Source organism: Lynx canadensis, chromosome E3, assembly GCF_007474595.2.
Source record: "Lynx canadensis isolate LIC74 chromosome E3, mLynCan4.pri.v2, whole genome shotgun sequence".
Classification (NCBI taxonomy): Eukaryota; Metazoa; Chordata; class Mammalia; order Carnivora; family Felidae; genus Lynx; species Lynx canadensis.
In genome coordinates, this window is record NC_044318.1 from 6,373,795 (window position 1) to 6,397,795 (window position 24,001).

The 24,001-nt window shown below is 45.0% G+C and overlaps 1 protein-coding gene across 9 annotated transcripts in view; it reads left to right on the forward strand.

Annotated features, from left to right (window-relative positions):
• RBFOX1 (RNA binding fox-1 homolog 1) overlaps positions 1-24,001 on the forward strand; it is a 1,462,962-nt gene that overhangs the window by 1,088,281 nt on the left and 350,680 nt on the right. The gene's annotated exons all lie outside the window — the stretch shown is intronic.

Here is a 24,001-nt window from a genome sequence, read left to right on the forward strand (position 1 = left end):
CCGTTCTCGATATACTGCAGTGACTTTATCTGGTGTCTCCTTCAATGGTAAATCGTCCTCTCCTATGTGAGAGGAACTTCAAACCCACACATCCCCAGGACACAATCTTCCCAGAGTTCCAAAGTGGGGACCCACTGAAACGTTCTTGCTTTGGGGGAAAAGCCCAAATATAAATTCCAAATCTGGGGCTTTGCTTAGGAGCTAGGTCCAAAAAGAATGTGTTCTGTTTTTTCACAGAGAAGCAGGAAACAACCACACGCATGCATGCACGTACACACAACACACAAAAATCTAGGAATGCTTTCCCCTCCTAAGTCCCAGGGTGCACACCACAGCACATCCATCACAAGGTGAGGTATGGCGAGGCTATGGATGGAGTGGACGAGGTTCATTTTGTGGCGCACGGTGCGTGTCCCGTCTCCTTCAGAGCTGTGATTCACACCGAGTTCTAACTCCCTGAAAGAGGATAAGTAGCATATTAACTTAGTTTTCCCTATTTCTCCACCACTGTCAGTGTCTCCCAGTCCCGTTCAAAGAAAGCCTCTCATCTGTCAAATCTTATTCACTCAGAACCTTTTTATCAGCCTAAATTAAAAAAAAAAAAAGAGTCAAATGCTTAAAATCCACATTAAAAGGGGGGGGAAAAGGGCCTTGAAAGTGGGCCATGCCACTGTCAATATCCAAAGATTGGTAATTTTTCCCACTTAATGATGATCCATGTGGTTTGTTTTAAATAGTGAAGTGGTTTGTACAAAGGGTAATTCCTGGTAAATGAAGCCATTGCTCACTGTGGACATCTTCAGATCGAAAGCAATTGAACTGAAACCTGCATATCAACCCTTTCTGTCTTTAATTAGAAAGCGGTTCTCAGAGAGGAGTCCCAGGGAAGGTGGGCTCTGGGAGTAAGGCATAAGGAAAGGGGGCGGGTGGCCCCCTTGCACCACCCACAGTTATAAATTTGGGAAACGTTCGGTGGGCCATAACAATTATGGCTGCGTAGAAAAGTTCAATTCTCATTCCACTTACTTACCTGGCGCTGCTCTGTCGGATGATTTATAGGGGCCAAATGGCGTTTTATCACCCTCTTTCTTCTCGGCTTAATCCCTCGTTGATTTATTAGATTGTGCTGTGGATTGGGGGTAGTCAATAGTGTCAATAACGCAGAAAAGAATTAGGATAGATTATCTTCATGTCTGAATTGTTTAAGGAATTTAAGTGGCTGGGATGAGCACGCTTCTAGGCCTGGGTGACTGTCTGATGGGACACAGGTGCTCCTCTCTTTCTAGAGAGATCCTGTGTCATAATTTGGCGAGTTAACCAACCTTCCTGGGTTCCCTGATTTTTCCCACAAAGGGAAGAAGGCCTGAACTGTTGGGCTCTCGTCAGCCTGCTAAGGCCCGTATCTCAGGTGGGCTGGCGATCCTCCTGTGTTTCTCCCATTTCGGGAAGCTTTTGCGAGGCAGGGGGTGCGGGTGAGGGAGGGGGCTGTTGGCCGCAGGGTTACCTGGGTTGCCTCTGCTTTAAGATTATTTAATCCGACAGTCAGCGGTGGAAATTGTAAGCATCTGCTAGCCCGCAGACCCGAGTCCTGCGCCATTCGGCAGCCCTGCCTGCCATTTCGCGGCGGTTTCCGCGTTAGAACATACAGGCGGCTGCTTCTGCCTCTGCCCGGGTGGAGAAAGCCCATGTTATTAGCGCTCACGCACCATCTGTTTTCCTTACAGCTGGCCCTTGAGTGATTGTCCGGTAGCTGATGGACTGAGGGTAGACAATCTTTTTTAGGGTTTTCTGATTCATTTAACCAGGCTCTCTGCCCCAAGAGGAAACATAATGCTTGTTTATTCATATTGGCCGGGTAAAAACAGTGTAGTTTGTCAGGCAAATAATAGTCTTCTGGACGAGAAAGAAATTGCAGCATTGGAAACAAAATCAGGTTGGTGCGTCGGTGCCTAAGGGGGCTGGGTGATGCGCGGGAGATGTCATCCCGTGAATGAGGCAGAGCTGACAAAGCGTGGGTGTAATTGCCCCATCTGCAGAGACCTTTTTAATGGACGAGGAGAGGTGTCCCAGTGTGCTGTTTAATTCAATTAAGAAAAGCAAAGAAAGTTCCATTCATCAATAAAGTTTCCTATTTCCAGGAGCTCCCCGAGAGAACTTTGCCCGGCTGAGCACTGGCCTGTGGCTGTCTGCATGATGCGCTGGCCCCATTGAGAGAGGCTGTGTCACACAGGGTCAGCTCTCAGGCACAATAGCTCAGGAGGGCCCTGGCCCTGGCCCTTCAACCGTGCTGAGTACTAGCGAGCTGGAGAAATGAGCAGCAAACCTGTAGGCCGCTCCTGCCGGGAGGAACTCAGGGAAGGGACTTTCCAAAGGATCTGAAAATCCAATATCTGGGGCTGGAAGAGTAGGAAAGAACTTTTATGGCTGGAACTTTCCGGTTCCTGGCCTATTGTGGCCCTGATTGATTGGTCCTGGCTGGAAAAAAAAAGGCAGATGACTACCCTCTATGGCCTGGGATTGCCACTTCTAATTCCTCTCTTGCTAATTTACATTTCTTATATTTGTTAAGCACCAGACACTTACAGAGCACTTTTGCCATGCTTTTTCTGACCTGTTAGACTATAAGCAGCATGATGGCAGAGATGTCTCCATTCTGGTACTGTACCCACAATGCCTAAAGACTAATACATAGTAGATACTCTGTGAAAAACTAAAGTGAGAAATGAATGAATGCATGTGCACATTTGGACTTTCTAGAACCTTGTAAGCAAGGGGAGCAAGTGATTTCCAGTGCTTTCCACAGATACATATGATAGCACATTCAGTCCTCTAATTCATTCTTTCATCTGGCCGTGCAAAAAAAAAAACAAAAAGTTTACCTCACACTGAGAATATTGCAGCAAATCAGTTAGGAAATGTCCCTGCCACCATGAATGGACGTTCCACTAAAAGAGTAGATGATACAAAAGTAAGTGAATCCAGAGGCCTTTTCAAAGACTGTGGGGAGTGTTCTGCAGGGAACAAATAGGGTGCTGGGTAAAACTAAGTGCGTTGTTTGGGGGGGGGGGGTGATGGTTGTTGGGCTTTTCTGTTGGATGAACCAACAGGGGTCTCAGGAAGGAGGTGATGATTTCCTGAGCTGAGCATAAAAAAACATTAGGTGAGTGACGAGTTGAGAAAGGTGTTCCAAGGATGAGGAAGGGCAGGTTCATAAGCCTCAGGGAGCAAAAGAGGCATAGGGAGGCAGTTCATGGTGGAGGTAGGTCGTGTGCTGGCATTTCAGCATCAGTCAATAGAACACAGGCTTTCTGTTCTCTTCTGGCGCCATATTGAAATGAGGGGAGTGGTAAGGAGAAAGGATGGAAATAGATGACTTTTGAACAGATAAGAGGAAAGCGGTCCTGAGTTGTGGAGAAACCCTTGGGACATTTGGAAACACCTTTGTGGGTCAGAGGTGGAGAGAGGGTTTTGAGGGGAGCCAGTTTTGAGGGGAACACATTAAGAGGCCTGTTGGTATCTTCTGTCAAAACCCCATAGAGATGCTTATGACAGTGGGCTTAGTACACTGAGAATAATAAATGTGGTCTAATGTTTCTCAAATTTCAGCCATTGAAGCATCCCCTTCCAAATATTTACCAATCCCCTCATCGACATGTCAGCATTGTAGTATTATCTACTTAATATTTAAAAATTTTTTAACATTTATTTATTTTTGAGAGACAGAGAGAGACAGAGTATGAGCAGGGGAGGGGCAGAGAGAGAAGGAGACACAGAATCCGAAGCAGGCTGCAGGCTCTGAGCTGTCAGCACAGAGCCCGACGCGGGGCTCAAACCCATGAACCATGAGATCATGACCTGAGCCGAAGTCGGACACCTAACCGACGGAGCCACCCAGGCGCCCCGTGTACTTAATATTAAAAAAAAAAAAATAACATATATTTTTAACTTAAAAGTGGACTTGGCCAAACAAAAGATAGTAAATAAATAAATGTCACAGAACCACCGCTGTGATATTATCCTTTTTCCAGTGTTGTTTGAAATATTTATTCATTCCCATGTTCATTTCATTTGTTCCATGTTCGGTGATCTAGAAGGTGCCGGCTGCTCTTTTAGGTGTTCTTAGTAAGTAAAGGCCTCTGTCCTCGTGGTAGGGCCATGAAGTTGCTCACCCATGTGCCGTCTTCTGAACCATCAATGTAGGGGCCACACTTTGGGAAACACTGGCTCAGTCCGTTGGATTTCCTAGGAATCCCCTGTCACAATTGCTCCTTCCTCCTCTGACCCATCGGCAAACAGCAAGATGCAGGGCCTCTTTTTTGTGTTGCCTTTTCTGGCAGGGCAGGAGTCCACGGTTAAGGGAAATGACTATGGATTTAACACCTACAGCCTGCAGCGGGCTTTGAGATGATGGGGCTGGGGAGGAGGGCATGTGGTAGTCTCTAACTTTTGACCAAGCTCTAGGTGAGAACGGCCAAAGCCTATTTTCGATCCTGTTCTTTTTGTTGTGTTTAAATACACACGGAATCAAAAGTAGGAATTGGAGCCAGGGTGACAAGCATTCAGGTTAGTGTGTGTTCCCAGGGATGTAATGACTTTTTTTCTCCCCCCTTTGCAATTCTGGAACAAAGTACAGCTGCTGTAGGCTTTAAGTGCCTCAGATTTCCCAGTACTGATGAGTAAATGCACAAAAGGTTTAGTCTTAATGAGCCTTTTCTTTTTTGGCGTTTGATGTTTGCCCAGGATTCACCTCCAGGACTAGATTCCCCTTATCAAAAACAACAGCATATATCCCCCCTCTTCCCTTCGGTAGCTGTGCTCTCTGTTGCTTTGCCTGAACCTAGGCATGGAGCGAGCTGTGCTCTCATGCAGGGGTAAGGACTGACAGCTGAGAGATCTCTCCCCGGCAAGAGGAATCTTTCATGAACAGTGAACGATACCAGCAGCTTAAAACCAGAGCAGATGATGGCAAGGTCCACGTTTCCTATTTTTGGACATATCCAGCTGTCCATCTCAAGTGTCTTACAAAATTCAGATGAGAAACCCACATCATTTTACAACCAAGTGGTGCCAGCTTTCCCCAAAGCGTGGTTTAAAAAAAAAACGGCATCTCTGGACTGTGTATAGAAGTCATGAGCTGAGGGCTTAATCCCAACTCTGTTATTCAATTAGCTGATCTGACTGGATTGAGCAAAGGGCATGTTGCTTTACTTGATTTGGGGCTTTCATGGTTTCTTCAGAAAAATGAGGCTGGGAAGCACCATTTCGTACTGTCCTCCGTTAAGATTAAGTATGATACAGATTTTAGAATTGAGCAGAATTGTGTTACTGCCAGAACACAGTAAGTGGCCACTAGATATTTGTTGAATGAATGAATGAATGAATGAATGAAGTTAAACCATATAGCATCTGTTTATCGAAGCTGAATATAGATGTTTATTTTCCATTTCTCCCAAATCCACACTATGAGTGCGCTGGTGGCCCAACCAAGGCACAAGGAATCCGGGGGTCTCCCCTGGGTTCTCTGGTCCCTCCTGCCTGTTCTGGGTGACTGTTCCCTCCTCCTCCAGTCAATTGTCAGTCCTGCTGGTGGTGTTGGATATAATGTGACTGCACAGCTCAATTAATGCTCTGTGACAGGAGGAGGGAAAATAAAAATTGTCTTGCTCTTGTCAGTAGGAAAGTTATTTACTTTCAAAAGCTGACAGAATCACACTGCAGGGGCTTCCTTTATATCCATGCCGAATGTCATTATTCTGTGATGTAGGGGACTTGGGCACACTTCAGGTTTGTCCCCATAAACTTTAATGTGGCAGAGGGTCTGCTACAGTGTAGATCGTCCCCTGGAAGAGTCCAGGGACTTCCTTCGGGGTGCTGGTGGTACCTGGGTGCTGGGCTCTGGCACCTGGAAAGATGCCCAGTCTCAGGATGTCCTGTCCAGTTGCACATGCAGTTACAGACTCTGGATCTTTCCGGTGAGAGGGAACATATATCTCACTGCCCCTGATCCTTTGTCCTCTTTATTCTGAGGCAAAAGAGCAAAGTGTGGGAACTCCTGGTTTTAAATCAGTCTTCCTCTGGGCCGCTCCTAGGATTTCTAGAAATGCAAAGGTGCCTCTTACAAATGACTTTGCTTTCGTTCTGTTGTCTCTACTTAAACCCTCTGATAGGCTCTTTCATCCTGACAATCTGTATAAAATTCTGCATTTTCTTTTCTCTCTTCCTCCCCGCCCCCCTTTATTTTTTCCCCAAGTATTTGCAATGAGTACTTAAACTAGGAAGGGTTGAGCGGAGAAATTCTTTCCTTCCCGGTGCAATGGCAGAACCTTCCACTTGGGGTCTCCGTTTAGAACATGTGACTCAGGATTCTGTAGAACTGTCTTTTTCTTTGCCTTCTTTTTAGGTCTGCTTTCGGTTCCATTCAAAACCTGAGGCTTCTCTGTAAGCAGTGGGAGATGCTGTCTGGAAGACCATGTAGGTAGAACCCAGGGAAAATCCAGCCGCCCTCGCAATGATGATGATAATAATAAAATAATGAATATAATGAAATAATCAATAACTTCTGTGGAGTGCTGTGAGACAGGCACACTACTAAGCATTTTTACATGGATTACTTCATTTCATCCCCCTTGAAAGGCCTCTAGGGAGTAGATGAGCATCATTTTAGTTTTAAGATGCGGATATGAGGGTAGAAGGGCTGGTGAGTAAACACAGCCAGTTTGGCCCCAGAACCAACACGTGTGCCCGTTATTCTTCGTTGTCCCAGTGGCCTGCCCCGGGCTGTACAGGTCACCAGCTCTGTGCCATCTCCCCAGGCCTCTGCTGGGCCATCGCCGTCCACTGGACAGGGTTCTCAGGGCTCTTTCCTTTAAAAGGCAAAACTTGTCAAAAGGGCGGAGAGTCTGGAGGTCTTTCAACTTTGAAGCTGTTTTTGTGATTTTAGTTTTGAGTGATGAGGATTGTTGTTGAATACATGGCAACGCACACTGAAGCTTTCAGACTTGGGGAAGGTGAGAAGAGAGAGCACGGGGCTGATGGGAATCTTCCGCTCTGAGAATGATGGAGTGCATTTCTCCGCAGCCAATTCCAATCCCCAAATCCCCATTGTGCTGACGAGCTCTCCAACTAACACAGGAAATGCAGTCACAGCCCGGCACCATATTAATGATTTATACACCCCGCACCAGTGCTTTTGTTCACTTGCGGGGCCTGGTCGTGTTAATAAAGGAATTTCTGGGAGCGGGGTCCCGGCTTGCCATGCTGTTTTGCTCAACGCGGTGCAGGCTGCTCCATAAATCAAAAGAATTTAGTGCTTTACAACCTTCCTGAGCTTCAGAGATCATGTGTGCGTGTGCGTGTGCGTGTGCGTGTGCGCGTGTGCGTGTGTGTGTGTGTGTAATCAGATTCACCTAGGGACATTTTCACTGCCTTTCTATAAAGAATGAATGAAGGAGGACTACAATCTATTTTAGGTGCTTCAGGGTTGATTGGTCCTTTTCACAGTGTTATCAGGGACCTATTTGTTTCCCATTTGGTGTTCATGCTTTATGGTGTTGTCAGTGAAAATGGGCTGACACCATTTTATTAGCATAACGAGATGCAAAATCACATTAGAATCCCCCTTCCTTCTGGAGCATCGAAAACAAGAGACAAGGGAGCTGGGAGGTACCAGAGGGAGCGCCACTATTTGCTACAAATCAGTAGGAAATTCAGGTGTGCTTTAAACAATGGGAGTTTTGAGGCTTAAAAAACAAAAACAAAAACAAAAACAAAAACAAATAACTTCAGTTATTCACAGAAAAAGAATTCTGCTTTGTTTTGGAATTGAGTGAGGACATCTGTTTTCTAAATTGAGGATTCTGGATCTAGGAAAGTTTCTCCTGTCTAGTAAGCCACAGAAAACTGATTTTAACCTCAGCTTTTTTTTGCTAATGAGAAGGGGAAAATGATATGATCAAATGGTGTATTGGATGTTCAATGCCTCTTTCAAGATATCTGCAGAGAAAAACACCCTGTGGTGGTGGTGTTTTTTGTTTTTGTTTTGTTTTGTTTTTGTTTTTGTTTTATTGTGCTCCTGATCTCTTAATTATATCATGCATTACATTTTGTGTGTGGTTGTATTTTTTTTTCCCCTGTAGAACTGAGAACTGAAAACCTAACAGAAATCTGAGTAGGAGTTTGAAGGAAAAAACAGAATATTTAGAAAATTGGAATGACACTTAAGTATTCTATCCAGTAGGCTTGTGTGTGTGTGTGTGTGTGTGTGTGTGTGTGTGTGTGTGTGTGTGTGTGTAAGGTGAAATCTTGATTTTGGGAAATGTGCCTGACTTAAAAAAAAAAAAAAGTGAGGCTTTCAGGAAATAAACACGTCAATTTGGTTGAATTCCTAAATAATGCATGAAGGAGCGAACACTGCTATCAGTGAATAGAGCCCCAACAGACCCCCACCCAAGCCAGGGCTTGAATTTCCCTTTATAAATGTGAAAGTTTTGGCTAACTGGTTTTTATTCACATTTATGCTTATGGGAAAACTAGAAACGTTTCTGGAAACTGTCTGGGGTCTTAGCAATAAAGAAATTGAGGCAGATACTCATTTTAAAAGGCTAGCTTTTATAGTCTGGTCTTCCTGAAAAGTAGAGAGCAGGATGTACGGTTTACATAAGTAAATAAAGAACGTTACCAAATTTTTCATCACAGGAAATATGAGACAGCATTTTGAACTAAGAAAGCAGGTGTCCGGCAAATGCATATTGTAGTGATTTTTCTGTTTGCCTTTGTCCTCTCTTATAGGACTCCGTGAGTGTCTCATTGTCTTTAATTATGTCTACGAGGCACAAGACAGCAGTCAACATCTGCTCTATTGTTTACTTGGTTTACATATAGCTTTGATGGGTTATTAAACAATCTATTTTTCAAACCGAAAACAGAGAAACCAGCCGAACCCATATTATGGCATTTTGTAAAGACCCATTATGCAATTAGCACTTGGGATTTTGGGATTTGTGCAAAGCTGGTGATTCACCCAAATAAACATCCCTTTATTCTGATAGCTCTTCTTGGCTTTGTGAAAAATATCAATTTCTCAAAAAATAAGCTCACATTTCCTCCTTAATAGTGTAGCATGCCAAGGAGATGATGTGTTAATATGAGGGATGGATCCTTCACTTTTTATATGAGAAAAAGAGCAACTCTCCAAAATAATGATGTCTTTAATTCAAGCCAGCAATTACTATATTACATAAGACAACTAGCGGCTTACACATAAGACAGACTTTTGAGAGTTTATCTGATCCTATGGGAGGAAAATGCTGTGTTTTTAACCATTTATAGAATGTTCCCTATACTTCATGATCTATTTATGAAAGACGTATCGAGTTGTCTATAGCAAAGCATGTGACATCCATAATGATTAAATCAGACCTCATCCCCTCACTTAAGTAATTGGTTAATAATTAATTCACTCGCTCATTCATTCAACAAATATTTATTTAGCCTCTGCTCTGCCTCAGAAATTGGGTTAGTCACTGAGGGTACATAGGCAAGGAAACCAACTTCATTTTCCTTCACAGAGCTTCCAAGTTTCTGGGGAAGGCAGGTAATAAGCGATCCCCATACGAGTTTGTATTGCAAGTTGTGGTAAATTCTCTAAAAGAAAAAAAGGGGGGCGGGGTCCACAGACAATAGTAGCAGCTGCATTCAGGGATGAAGGGAGCTGTCTCTGAGGAAGTGACATTAAAGCTGAGATGAGGGAGAAGGTGGGCAGAGGTAGGGATTGGAGAGCATATGTACTGAGGCGGAAGGTGCATGTGATGGCTGTACCACTGCTGGGCATCCTCAGGGAACGGAGTAATGGCCAGCGAGCCTGGAACACAGTGGGAGAACGGAAAGAGGCAGAGGGGGGCCAGAAAGAAACCACAGGGGCTTGGAAGCACTGATGGGGGGTAAATTTTACCCCGAAAGGAATTAAAAGGGAAGGGCAAGAACAATAAGAACTCCCAGCAGACAACAAATATGATTGAACTTAGCCTTTAATAGGGCCAGTTGGGCTGTTCTGTGGAGAACAGATTCGGGGGGGCAAGATTGAAAGCAGAGCCCTGGTAGGAGGCCACAGCAATACATCAGGTGCGCCATGCCAGTCGCTGGATCTGGGAGTTGACAGAAGAGACGGACAAGAGTGAGAGTTTTGAAAAACAAGCCTCATATTCTTTGTGACACCCGTTCATCCCCAAAGCTGGTGTTCAGGCAAAGGAGAACAAATAGAACTTGCTGGAGGAGACACCTGAGGGCTTTGGTGAGGGCGGCAACATCTCAGGAGGGACTGATCTGGGGTGTACGGGGCCTCACCAAAGAGAATTCCAGGCCAGTTTCAGCAGATGTCAGGCCAAAGCTCCCGGATGGTGCTTGGCCAGAGCTCAGAATCTCAGCAGTCGGTCTTGCACATTGTTTGGTAGCAGAGTTACCACATGCAAGGTCATAGCGCAGCTCCACGGGGCGGTCCCTCACATCCTAGCAACAAACTTCTAATACGGTGGGTGAGGAGTGGAGAGCCAGTTGAAATGCCCAGGGGGCATTGCCTCCACCTGCCGCCTCCAGAAAAGGGAGCAGGGCAGTTAAATGCATTCCCATAGGTGTCAGGCAAAACGGGCTTTGAATCCTTAAAATGTCACAGATCTTACCGACCTCTGACCCGCCGCATGGACAGACTTCTTCACTTCTCTGAAGGTCCCTTTCCACATTTGTGAAATAGAGGGAAACCAGGATCAGTCACACAGGGTTGTCGTGAACGCGGCATGAGTTCGTTGGTAGAGCGCCCAGCAGGTGGAAAGGGCTCAAGAAGCCCTGGTCACTGTGGTGAGGGTGCTGGTAGCGATGGAGTTAGGGATGGTGGTTATGACGGTGGTGATGGAGGGGGTGGCGATGGTGATGGGGGTGGAGTGGTCCTAGTGGTGATATCAGCGGTAGTGGTGATGGGTTGAGATGGTGAAGGAGGTGGTGCTGATGCGAGCGACAGTGGCAAGTTGGCAGTGACGGTGGGAGTGGTGACAGTGGAGGTGTGCAGGAGGTAGTGATGAGGATGTTTGTGGACGGCAGTGATGCTGATTAGGATGCGGCACGGTCGTCTCATCCGGGAACACCCGAATTCGCATGAGGTGCAGCTCCACCGTTTGCCCTCTGTGTGCCCATTGGCCAGGTACTTACCTTTGCCTTGTTTCGGTTTTCCCATCTGTAAAATGGGGGTGCTGATATACATTGTTGGTCATGATGATGGCTAAATAAGTCAACATTTGTAACGATAAAAAAAGCAGCACAGCATTTGTTCTGATTAACTCTCCAATGAGCAGAGAATGTTTGTTAAATAACAAACCAGCAGAGAGTACAGCCTTTAAAAAAAAAAAAAAAGAGGTACCTCAGTGGTTTCTGGTCTGCCTCTTTTTCTTGATTTTGCTTTTCATAGTGAGCAGGAAGGCCGTCTTCCCCTTTCCTCCACTGCCAGACCCACCCCCTTCTCTCCATGTGTTCCGAGTAGAACAGGTGTGTGGTAAGCCAGAGTCCTGGCAGAGTGCAACATGAGAAAGACTCCCAGTAATTATAAAAATAACAACAAGGGCTGCTTAGCGAGGTAGGCAAATGAGCACACCACTAGGCAGAATGATAAATAGCGCTTGCAAATGTTAGGTCCCAGTGGGAGTGTGGGAACATATGGGGATAAACCACACTGAAAGTTGGGCATCATTGGTAAGTTTTACGCGGTTAAGGAAGGCCACTCCGGTGCCAACTTTTGTTGTTGTTTTTTTTTTTTTTTTCCTTTTTTATCCTAATTTTAAATCCTTCAGTTCCCTTTTGTCCCTTTGTTCTATTTCAGTCCTAAAAAGAGCATTTATCTTTGAGGCCAGCCACAGAGTCTCCAAGGAAGTGAGGTCTGGGGGGTAATCCTAAAACAAACAGCCACCCTGGAATCTGTGAATTTCCACCCTGAGCTTTATTCAGTATTCTTGGGGGAGATGCAAACGAACACAGTAAATACTTTATGGAATGCTGACTTGTAGAGTCTGGATCCGCGGTAGGTGGGTGTGCGGAAAAATGAGTACCTAAAAAAACAACCACCCCAGGAAGTTTAGAAGCATTTGGAGAAAGGGAAAACAGATCTCTCCACCAAACATTATTTGAAAAGAAGAGATGTGGACTGTGGTAGGTTGATTTCAGGTTGATGTTTCTTGTTTCTGGGTCTGAATATAGTTTGGAGATTGTGCAGACTGTGTTGGCACGGCCCTGCAGCAGTGGGATTTCTCTGGAAAGATCTTTTGGAATTCTTGTTCATGGCCCGTGCAGTTTTTCCTAGGACTCACTTAGTAGATGCCTCACCATGGATGCAGCGTTTGTAATGTGGGCACCTGAGTGTTGGTGCCCGCTTCTCTGTAGATTTCTAGGATTCCTTACTTAGCAAGTGCATCAGCATCTGTGGTAGTGCAAAGCATGCAGAGGAAAGAAAACATTGTTTGGAAGCAGGTAGGCATGGCTTTGCCTATGGCCTTTCCACCCATCTAGCCAAGAATGATGTAAAGTCCCTGCATTATGCTTCCTCATCTGTAGAAGGGGCAGGTATGAGTACCAATACCAGAGAATTGTTAAAAGATTAAATGAGTTAGTCTTTGAAGTGCCTGCAATGTTATTTGGCACTTAGAAAAGTCTGTAAGAGTTTGTTTAAAAAATAAGCAGAAAGTATCTTCTGTGACTTCCCTTTGTGCCCGTGTATGTCTGTTGTTCTTACCATCACTGTTGAATCAGTCCAGAATCTATTAGTTGTAAGGGGCAGAAACCTAACTCAAACTAGCTTAAGCAAATATGGGGATTTGTTGATTAATGAATCTGGAATGTTTGGGGTCGAACAGCGAGCCATAAGTAAGCAGTCACTTAAATGCCTGGCGTTCATGTAAATGGAGATGATCATGCTAAAATATAACCGCCAAGAGTGAAGCTCACACACATAAAAGTAGACCCAAGCCCAAGGAATATTTTTAGCACATTGCTCCATGATTTAGAGTACTCTCCCCAACAACCTTGTGAGGAAAGTATTATTACCTCTAAATTTATAAGTGAATTAATTGAGATTCAAAGAGGTTAAGTAATTTGCCCAGGGAAACAGAGCCAGGAACTGTCAGATCCAGAATTTGAACCTAAGCTTAGTATGGCCCCATCATCTGAGTTCTTAGCCAATATGATACATTGGTATTATAATTTAAAAAAAAAAATAAGCTTGTTTTTCACTAGTCAATTTGAGATCAGTGGGAATTTATATACTTTTTTAAAAGTGTCTTTTCCTGGACAGGTAGCATAGCAGTGAATTACCTGATTCTGATTCACCACTCACAAGCTATGTGATCTTGGGCAAGTTACTTAACCTCTCTGTGCCTCAGTTTCCCTACCAGTGATACAGGGATAATAACAGGACTTACCTTAAAAGATTTCTATGAAGATTAAGTTAGTACATAAAGGGGTTAGATAAACATTTAAAAATTACAAAAAAAGGGGGGCACCTGGGTAGCTCAGTCGGTTAGACGTCTGACTTCGGCTCAGGTCATAATCTCATGGTTCATGAGTTAGAGCCCTGTGTCAGGCTCGATGCTGACAGCTCAGAGCCTGGAGCCTGCTTCGGATTCTGTGTCTCCCTTTCTCTGCCCCTCACCTGCTCATGTTCTGTCTCTTTCTGTCTCGAAAATAAATAAACATTAAAAATGTTTTTATTTGAAAAAATACATAAAGGGGTTAGAGAGTATCCAGCAAATAGTAAATGATATATATGGTTTGTTGAAAAATATTTAAAGATAGATTGTAACATAAGAAGCAGAAAGGAAATGACTCACTTGGGGTGGTTCCTCTTTTGATGTCCCCAGAGTGTCCCAGAAGGGCACTGCTAATCTGGGAAGTTGAAAAGCCCACCTGTCAGAGGCTCTCCATTGCCACCAGCTGCCCGGCCATGACATCGTGAAGAAACCATTTGCAGTGGTCAGCCCCTTGGCTCATCCTCATAGATGCTTAGCTGCACAGCTTGGCACAGCTTGGCTCTCAGTCTCTCCTGTCTCTGTCTTCTCTGCAAGAATGGACTGCAGAGTCTCTGAAGTGCAAGCATGTATTTCCTGCCTCCATTCTCCCCCAGCACTGGTTTGGTCAGCACCCTACTATGCCTGTCACCCGCTCATTGGCTTGTTAGTATCCGTCTCCTGGCCTGGGGCTGGAGGGGATAGCTGCAGCAGAGAGAAGCCAGACCCCAACTTGGGACTATTGCTCCTTACTGGATAGGAGAGCTAAGGATGTGTGTTTGGATTCCATAGTGTCTGGCTTGCTTTTACAGTATGGAATACCTTAGCACTTCCCCAAGTTGTTTGACCCTCTTACCTTTCTGAAAACCTCATCCCTGTCGAGTTGTGGTGAGAGTCCTCTGAGCGGCAGGCACGCATCCTCAAAGTCACGGTGCCGATAAGCATGTCACCATGATTCCCCATGAGAACAGTCACCTGAACTGTCACCAGGAGCCTAACTTAAGGGATTCGGACCCTACCCACACCTTTCCTTTAGCAGAAGCACAGGCACATATTGGCCACCTACTTAAGAATCTGATAGAGATCCGGAGGCTCCTCAAGGGTCCACAGATGAATTTCAGAAGGGCCATCAATCCCCTGTAATGATATGGAAAATTTGTGAGTTATGTGCAGTTTTCTGGAATGAAGGCAAAATTCTCAGAGTGGTCCATGCATCAAAAATACGAGCTAAGAGCCACCACTTGTCCCCAGAAGATGCATTAGTAGGAGAGAGAGCCAAGGATCAGACAGCCCTGGAGGTTGAGATGGTGCTTTAGCATCACAAAAGAAGGTGGTGGGCTAATCTCTTGGGTACTCTTCTCCTGGACCGCCCTCTTTTTTGTCTGCCCATGCTCACTCTTTGCTGGTGTTCCCATGTGACCAGCCCACCTCCCTGTGCCTTGAACCTCCTGTGTTCAGGAGGTGTTTCCCTACTCTCTGACGTCTTGGGGGAGGGGGAGGGGGCGGTCCGTCCTTCCCCAAGCTTTAAAGTGTCCTCCAGCTCTCTGTCCTGGCTTTACTGTGTCTTCCTTTATCTCCAATGACTATTGGAGTGGTTGAGATTGATGGAGGGGTTGAGGGTAAAGGAGATAAGAAGGCCACTCAGCTTAAGTTTAGTCCAAGCCAGCATTTCTTAGAATATTTATGTGGGGTCACATGCCAGCAAAGGGCTTCACTGAGTAATTAGCAAGCAGGGCTCTGCCACTCCCATTCAAGGTACAACTCATCATTTACCAGCTATATTTCCTTTGTCATTACTTCACCTCTCAGTGTCTCCGTTTTCTTGTCTGTAATGTAAGAAATTGAACAGAATCTACCGATAGACCTATAGGAAGGGTAAACACAGGGAACCCATGTGATGAAATTGGTTCAGTGCCTGGCACAAAGCAACCATTGTATATTTGTTCAAATGGTAGAATTATGGTGATGAAGAGGAGGAGGTAGAGGAGAAGGAGAAAAAGGAAAGGAGAAGGGGTAAAGAACTTTGCACAGGATTGACACATAATTAATTCTCAATAGCCCGATATTCAAGTGGATGGATGGATGGATGGATGGATGGATGGATGGATGATGGATCAATGAACAGATAGTCCATTGGTCATCAAGTAAGTTTGGGAATATCTGGATCAAACAAGGTCAAACAGGTTTCTATTCTTTTTCCTTGCAGGACTTCTCAGGTGCCTTGCTATGTTAATAGGTGTCACAAATCCCCAAGAGGGAGAGAGGGCAAGCTGAATTTCTCCTACTTCTTTGGTCATGGGATTCTTTTTACAATGAAGCTTGTGTTATGCAAAGGTTGCTGGGGGGTGCAATTCCAGGCGCTTAGTCACTAAGAGGAGAAGGATGCACACGGAGCTCGGGTGTTTCAGCCAGTTCACGGGGAGTAGAGTATGTGCATGGGGTTTGGGCAAAAAGGCTCAGTTGTGAGTTCTGGAGACTGTGCTATTTGGAGTGTCTCCGTGCCCAGCTCCTGCAGGGACCTGCAGCATAGACGCAGAAGATGCAGGGAGGGCACAAAGCAAAAAGCCAGGGGAGCAGCCGATTATCATCCCCTTCTGAGAGTCCCCAGAGAGCATTTGTTTGCCTCAAGCAAGGTCAACAAATTCTCAAACCCAGTTGCCATTCATTCCCAGACAGGTCAGGGGTCGGTTCCTGAAGCATTGTTGATCTCAGCAGAGATGATGTGTGGGGTTGATATTCTTAGATTTGCTCATTCAGCCAGTCAGTCTGGCTTTCAGAGGAGAATCAGGTCAAGAAGCGCTTAATGAACCAAGCAGAGCACTGTGCTGCCTCTACCGCTGGGGGTTCGAGTTTCTAATGATAATCAGCAGCCTCCTCACTTACAAAACCTACTGGAATTTTCTTTGTGCATCTTCATAACCATTTTTGGAGGTAATAGGGTGACCCAGTGTCCCAGATTCAAAGGTGCTATCTTCATCATCCCTGTAAACCCCCTCCATTGACATTGGAATTCTCGTCTTTTGGTTTCAACATCGTATCTTCCATGTACAGAAGCCACACACACACACACACACACACACACATCCTTGTTAGCCCCTATGTCTTAATTTATGATTTAGAGCACAAAAGGAGGAGGTAAGCTCTTACACAAGAAGGCACATGGCAGGTTACTTTTGTGAGCACTATTTGCTTTAACCTATTACAGGTTGACCTATTAGAGGTCAAAGGGAGAAAGGATTTTGATACTCCTGGTTTGAAAGAGCCCTGATTGGGGCTGGTTTGATCCTTCAAAACAAGCTATTGCTAATGCTGTTACCATTACAATAGCTACCAGCACCCTATTAAATGAGTGTTTGTGATGAACCAGTCCCTCAGCTAAACGTGTCTACATGTTATTCTTTTTTAAATCTCCGGACCACCTATGAGTTACGATTGAGTTATGGTTACTGACCACATTCTGATTTTACAGAAAATGAGTCTTAGGCACAGAGAGGTTAGGTAATTTGCACAAGAAGACACAGGCAGCAGTTGGTAAAAAGTAGGGTTTTAATTTGGGCAGTGTGGCTCAGTGTGAGCTCCTAACTACCATGATCTGGTGCTTTTGCAAGAGGAGAGCCAGATGGCAAGGAAAAGTGTCAGACAGCGAGGGAATAGTGGTACCATGGTGAGCAGTCATGCTTACTAGGCACTCATCATTCTTGTAAGAACTTCCCTGCATCAGCTCATTTACACGTATTAACCAAAACTAGTCCATAAGATGGGTAGGGGCTGTAGCTTCTCGTCTCAGGATGTGACCTTCCTGGTTGGACTGGTCCCCCCGCCCCCGAGAATACAAAGGAAGTCGCTAAAAGTTGGGGAGCAGCTGGTTGATGGCTCAGTACATCCTACCCACAGTTTGTGGAAGCTCTCCACTGGAAGATCTTGCCCCCTCCCCTGATAATCAGCTCGATGCTTCCAGCCTCTCCTCTGGTGGGAACTCATCCGTCTGTCCCCAGCATCAGGACCATAAGCATTATGTAGCATCTCATGGGATTTATCTTTGAGGTCCGTGCCAGGGGAAGCCCTCCCATGCTAGTCTCCCCTGCGTTGGATGGGATTTGAATGCATGTCTGGTAGTGAGTGGAGTTTATCAACTGCGGTTCAGTCGTTGCCCTGGAGTGGTCATTCTTGATGATCTAGAAGATTCTAGGGTCATGTGGAAGGGAAAACTGGCTCTTGGTAACTGACAAAGCACACATTTTTCAGTTTAAACTCAGACAAGGCACAAAACATCCCTGAATCTCCATCTTGTCCTGTAGTCACCATAAGTGATTCTCCAGTTCTTGCTGAGCCTCTGCTCTCTGCCCGGTCCTGTGAGAAAGACAGAAAACCAAAATGATCGAGGATGAGGTAGAGGAGATAAAATTGACCTTACCTGGGTGGGATGACCAGCCAGGTCTCTACTATCCTGGGACAAATCAGCGCTGGTCTTTTGGGGCTGTGGACGGGTGGGTCATGATGAGTGCTGGAGAAGGTGGGAGGCTGCCCGAGAGGCCGGCCTGTAGCTGCTTGTTGAAGGATGGGGCCTTTCTGCAAGCCATCGTGTGAGGTGAGAGAAAGCTCCACCTGAAGCACCATTGTGGGTACCTGTGAGGCCTGGAGGAGGGAAGCTTGACATAGGATAGAGATGATTAAAAAATAGTTTTACATGGGTCTACAAAAGACCTTCTGAAGGAAAAAAAATACATTGGACCTTTTTGTACACCTTCCACCTGCCAGGAGTGCCCGTGCATGGCCAGTCACTTCAAGGCAACAGCCTGCCTGAGAGGAGGCACAGATATTGCCTTATTTTATGCCCGAGTAGACGAGGGCTCGGGGCTGAGGATCTCATCCTAGATCACATGTTCAAAAGGGTGTCATAACCAACATCCCAGCCCAGCCTCTCCAACTTTGAGACTCAGGCTTTTGCTACTGTGCCAGGAATGCCCCTGGGCCACTTGAGACAACCTTAGAGATACAGGCAGCCCTCAGTTGTCTGGGGACTCCTGTACCCTCACAGCTGTACTCACATGTCCCCCCAAAGGCAGCCATTTCAGCCAGTCATCGTCCCAGGAAGCATTGTGGGGAACTCTGTCTGTCTAGTCACTGCTTCACAGTCACTGGCTGAACAAGAATGAATGGCAGACTGCTTTGCCTGAGCCAACCTCCCTTCCAGACGGGTAACCACACTTAACAGAATGATTGCACCTTGCTAAGGTGATTCTAGAACATGGGTGATGGTGTAGTTCATTCTGCCTGGGGTCCTGGGGAAGGCATCGCAGAAAATGCAAGATTTGATCGGGCCATCAAGGTTGAATTGGGAGGAAAGAAGGAAGAAAGGAAGGAAGGCAGGAAAGAATGGAAGAATGAGTTCTGTGTAGCAGGCCATATTATACAGAGGCTTGGTTCTATAAAAGTATGTGGCCAAGGCAACTTGCCAGACTGATTTACAGGGGGAAAAAGGGGATTTATAGAAGGAGGGACAGTGTGTATTAGAGGATGAATCTGGAAAAGTGAGGGTGAGGAATATGAGGAAGGTCCTTGAATACTGTAGAAAACTCTCTCTCTCCCCCACCTTGGCCAGGAAGTGGGGTAGGATGAGTGTTTCAGTATCCTGCATGAATCCGTATTGTTAGGTAACCACTGTCAGTATTCCAAAGACAGGGAGTGCAATTAATATTGTCCCAGAAACGCTCTGTTGTATGCTTTCTGTTTTGTTCTGTTTTAGTGGTTGGCAAGTGGCGATTGACTTTTGGCTTCTTTTAAGGAAGCAGGTGAAGATTGGTGGAGGTGGTTCTCCACCAATGGAGTGTGATTCTTCTGAGCTGTGGCGGAGGCAGATCCTTCCCAGACGGTAGTGATTGTACAAGGAAATGTGGGCCAAAGCTTCTAGATCTTGCAGGTTTTCAAGAGATATTATAAATCTAAATTTTACATGAGATGCCTCCATTTAAAACTGTCACCTCTCTTGGGGCATCTGGGTGGCTCAGTTGGTTGAGCATCTGACTCCGGCTCAGGTCATGATCTCGTGGTTGGTAAGTTCGAGCCCCTCATCAGGCTCTGTGCTGCCAGTGTAGAGCCTGCTTTGGATCCTCTGACCCCACCCTCTCTCCCCCTTCCGTACTCTCTCTCATGCTCTCTCGAAAATAAACACTAAAATATATATCATCTCTCAGAGCACCTGGTTGGTTCAGTTGGTTAAGTGTCCGACTTTAGCTCAGGTCACGATCTCACGGTTTGTGAGTTCGAGCCCCACATTGGGCTCTGTGCTGACAGCTCAGAGCCTGGAGCCTGCTTTGGACTCTCTCTCTCTCTCTCTCTCTCTCTCTCTCTCTCTCTGCCCCTCCCCCACTTGTGCTTTGTCTCTCTCTCTCTCTCAAAAATAAAGTGTAAAAAAAATTTTTTTCATAAAAAAATATATCATCTCTCTTTTGCACAATGCAGAGAAGCCATCACCGTCATCAACATTCTCCTCCCCCTCCTCCCCCTCGTCCTTCTACTCAGACTGGATTTGGTCCATGAGGTTACACTTGGCTCATGTAACCAACAGAATCCATATGGCAGGCATTGGTTTTTTCTGAATGCTCTTGTCTCCCAACCTCCATCCAAAACTTGTGTTTCTTTTCTTTTTCCTTCTCCTACATCGGTGTTTAAACTTCAGGCCGCTGCCCCTCACAAGGGCTGGTGGTGAGCAGAGTAATCCTCATGTTAGCTCTTGGATGTGGGAAGGAGATGCGGTATCTGACCTCATCTAGGCAGAGGAACCACTTTAATCTAGGAGAGGAAAGAACGAGACAGTGACTGAGAAAAGAGTTCCATCATGGAAGATGGAGAAAGAAGATGGGAGGTGGGTCTTTTGGTTTGTTTTGCGCTTGTTTGTTTTTATCTTCTTTGGAGAGTGGGGTGAGACTGAACTATGAAAGGTTGGCTAAGAAAAAAAAAAATCTCCTGATGGAAATCCCTGACACAGGGAAGATTGACACAGAACCAGCACTCAACGAAGTGACAGGAAAATCGAGAGGCATGTGGAGAAGCAGAGGGCAACTGAAAAGGAGTTTATATTTGGTATTATATTAAAGTCTGACTTCCAGAGCTTTAGGTAAAATACATGCTCTCAATTAGGGGTCAGCAAACCATGGTTTGTAAGCCAATCCTAGCCCGTTACCCATTTTTATGACCCTCAAACTCACAATGGTTTTTACACTTTTTCAAGATGGGGAAAAAAATCAAAAGAGGAGTATCTCCTGACAGGCGAAAATTATAGTAAATTCAAATTTCAGTGTTTGTTGGTTTCCATATTGTAAATGCTTTCAGGTGACAATAGCAGTTTTGAGTGGTTACAGCAGAGAGCATAAGGTCGTCAACACCTGAGCTATTTGTCCGTCCACTTACAGAAACGACTTTGCCATCCTGTCTGGGATGGCTGCTTTAGACTGTGATGTGGGGCCTTTGCTTGAATTCTGTGTTTCGAGGCCTACCTGTGTCTCCCAGGCACGGTCTCCCCTGCTCTCTACTTAATTCTTTCACTCTACATTTTCAAAGCTCCTGCAAAAAACCACCAACTCATACTGGGTAGCTGACTGTTTACCATGAGCTGTGGTCAGTAGCCAGTGAGGAGCAGAGATGCATAGGCAGTGTCTTTTAGCGGAGGAAATGGAAGTAAGAGAAAAGAATTATAGTCCAGTAATACTAGGTGCTTCCTATTTGGGAAAAAATAGGACCTGTGTTAGGAAAAAGAGGTTTTTTTGTTTTCAGTGTTTATTTGTTTTTGAGAGAGAGAAAGCATGAGCTGGGGAGGGGCAGAGAGAGAAGGAGACAGAATCCTAAGCAGGTTCCTCACTGTCAGTACCGAGCCTAATGTGGGGCTCGAATTCACAAGCTGCGAGACCGTGAACTGAGCCGAAACCAAGAGTTTGTACGTTCAACTGGCTGAGCCACCCTGGCACCCCAGGAAAAAGAGGTTTTGTTCAATGGTTGTCATTTGATTTTGTGTTCTATTAGTTCATGAAGTTTTTGAGGTAGGTTTAGAGCAAGGATATTTTTAATTCATACAATTTCAAAAATATAACTATTATGATTATATGTGACAGTAATATGTGAATATAAAATCAGAATCAGAGAAAATGTGAACAGCAGTAGTTAGTACTGGAGGTGGTGAGGATAGGAAGACAAAAACACCCATCTGTAAGCAGGAAAGGCCAACACAGTGGACAGAGATGAATCTCTTATTTGGCTTTAAGCTTCCTGGCAGTCAATGTGAAAAGGGTCACAAAACAATTAGCCCTTATCTTCAAGGATGGGGGTGGGGGAAAATACTGATTACTCAGGATCAGTAAAAACTTTTGTATTATGGAGTTTTTAAAAAGAAAACAAAATGCCCTCTGCAAAAAAGTATAGCTAAGTATGTATATATCCCATATATTATGTTACTCATTTCTCCCTGAAATCATGAGATTCTTTAACAAAAACAATATATATGGTAATAAATACAATTACCCTTTGTATTTATGTAACTCCACAGTTTCCAAAACACTCTCAATTTTGCTCTTGGGAATAGTCTTGGTGAATTGTAAGTGGATATTGTTGCCTCTATTCTAGTTGAGGAAACTAAGAATCTAAATTGTGTAAATTTCTGGCCTTCCAGACTAAGTTTCCTGCCTCCTCCTCCAATAGTCTTTACATTTTCTAACACTAAAGAGAAATAATCCAATCTGACCCAGCTCTGACCAAAGTAATGAATAGCTCCCCCATCCCGAGAAGCTGTCTCATGAAGATGCCTCTGTCCTCATTGGTAACTTCTCAGAAGCACAGTGTTGAAAGTCATAGTCAAAAGCTAAAGTTAGAAACAGTATCAGGCTGTTAAGTAAGAGGGGTCAACTTGCAGCTGTTACTGGAGCTTTCTGAATTGTAACAGTGTGGCTACTTTGATGCAGGAGAATCAATTACAGAGAAACCTTGTCAAGATGGCCAAAATTCAGCCTTAAATAATTGAATTCTCTGCCAAACGCTGTCCACTGTCGTTATCTAGAAATGTAATTATGCAGCTAAATCAAGCAACTAAAATTAGTGTAGTGTAAAAACACCTTGGCTATCTAAAAGTGGAGGAATTGACATTTGGATTTAGAAAAAGCCAATAGTTGAATATGGTTTGCGGTGTCTGAAGCTCTCTGAGTTTCTACAAAATCTATATCCTGTGTCCTGCTTGGAGTTAGAGGTGGAATGTGGCAAGCGGATATTTGGTTTGAAGGTGATTTCCAGTGATCCCTGGGCCTTCGGCGTTAGCTGAGTGGACTCACTTGGTCACTTGCACGCCCTTGCTCTCAAAACCGGGAGCTCTCCACATGCCCATGTGCCTTCTTGCCATGACTGACTCTATGAATTTATCTGTGCCTTCAATCTGAAGCTGAAGATGTATCCATACTGACCATCAGGAGAACACAACACACATGATAGGGACAGCTAATAGCCTTTAGTATGGTATCCATGATATGATGCCTGGAGCTTTGCCACACGACCCCATGGGGCAGGGTCTATTATTACTGCAGTTTTCAAGGTGAAGAAACCAAGGTTCAGAGATGCTAAGTCACTTGTTCCAACATCACACAGCTAGTGTGTGAGACACCCAAATCAATTGCATTTCAATTCATTTAATGCCAGAGGAATTTACTTATTACCGTGGAACCTATCCCAGACAATCCTTTGGGTATTTTCAAGCATCAGAAAGATTGCAAATATTGGCTTGAATTTATTTTTCGTCCATAGTTTGGTAGATATGCCTTTAAACTCTGGGAACGGGAAACCATCTCGTATGAACACACTGCATAGTCACAGATGACCATTGAAAGATCAAGGACAGAGAATCTGCGTTTTGTTTTGTTTTGTTTTGTTTTGAAAGCATGCGAAGTTCTATTAGAGAATGAAGTACTCTGCTGCATATAGTGAGTCGCCTGGTTAGGAATTGTGTTCGGAGCCCAGCACTGACTCTTAACAAGGGTACACGTGTGGGAAACCGATTCGACTAGTATAAGTCCACTTCTCTGTGTGTTCCCTGGAACTGGTAACAGTACTGACTTCAGAGAGTTGTGAGAATAACATTACGTAACCTGTGTAAACAACTTAGTTCATTCTCTGTGTGTAGCACGCTCTGCAAGTATTAGCTGGTATTTTTTTTTTTTTTTTAATTTTTTTTTTTTTTTTAGCATTTATTTATTATTGAGAGACACAGAGAGAGAGAGAGAGAGAGAGAGAGAGAGAGCATGAGCAGGGGAGGGGCAGAGAGAGAGACACAGAATCCGAATCCAAAGCAGGCTCCAGGCTCTGAGCTGTCAGCACAGAGCCAGACGCGGGGCTCGAACTCATGAACCGTGAGATCATGACCTGAGCTGACGTTGGATGCTCAGCCGACTGAGCCACCCAGGCGCCCCGCTGGTATTCTTATCGTATGATTT